Below are 1,097 nucleotides of genomic sequence, written 5' to 3' on the forward strand. Positions count from 1 at the left end.
CTTTTGGGAACTAGAGCAATTCTACCAGTATGAATCATTTTGTTCAGACATTTCCAGCTATGTTGGTGTGGCCATGGCAGAACTCCAAGACATTACCAATTTTGGTTTGTTTATTTGCTCTGACAACATGAAGTATGAAATTGAAAAGCAGTAAAGACTTCCACTGTGATTAGGACCAGTGTATATATTTCTCTCCATCAAGATTTCATAAACTAGAAAATGTGAAGCAGGTATCTGGGAAAAGAGGAGGGATAGCGGTAGCTCTCCTAACACTTTAGTGCATAGAATTTAAAATAATGACTGAAAGTACACTGCAGGGAGCCAGATCCAGAGTCATGAAGTTTTGGAGGACTGTAGTATTGCACAGTTTAATGTCTTCTCTGCTTTAACACACACAGTTCAAATCATCAAGTAATCAAACTTGATGAAATCTGTTAAGGTACAGTGCCTTGCAAAAGTATTCATACCCCTTGAACTTTTTCACATTTTTCCACCTTACAACCACTAACTTAAAAGTTATTTATTGAGATTTTATGTGATAGACCAACACAGAGTAGCACATAATTGTGAAGTGAAACGAAAATGATAAATGGTCTTCAAAATTTTAAACAAATAAAAATCTAAAAAATGTGATGTGCATTAGTATTCAGCCCCCCTGCGTCAATACTTTGTAGAGCCACCTTTTGCTGCAATTACAGCTGCAAGTCTTTTGTGGTATGTCTCTACCAGCTTCGCACATCTAGACACTGAAATTTTTGCCCATTCTTCTTTGCAAAATAGCTCAAGCTCAGCCAGATCCGATGGAGAGTGTCTGTGAACAGCAATTTTCAAGTCTTGCCACAGATGCTCAATGGGATTTAGGTCTGGACTTTGACTGGGCCATTCTAACACATGAATATTCTTTGATCTAAACCATTCCATTGTAGCTCTGGCTGTATGTTTAGGGTCATTGTCTTGCTGGAAGGTGAATCTCCTTCCCAGTCTCAAGTCTTTTGCAGCCTCCAGCAGGTTTTCTTCCAGGATTGCCCTGTATTTAGCTCCATCCATCTTCCCATCAACTCTGACCAGCTTCCCTGTCCCTGATGAAGAAAAGCATC

The sequence above is a fragment of the Neoarius graeffei genome, chromosome 5 (assembly GCF_027579695.1).
Source record: "Neoarius graeffei isolate fNeoGra1 chromosome 5, fNeoGra1.pri, whole genome shotgun sequence".
In the NCBI taxonomy this organism is placed as follows: Eukaryota; Metazoa; Chordata; class Actinopteri; order Siluriformes; family Ariidae; genus Neoarius; species Neoarius graeffei.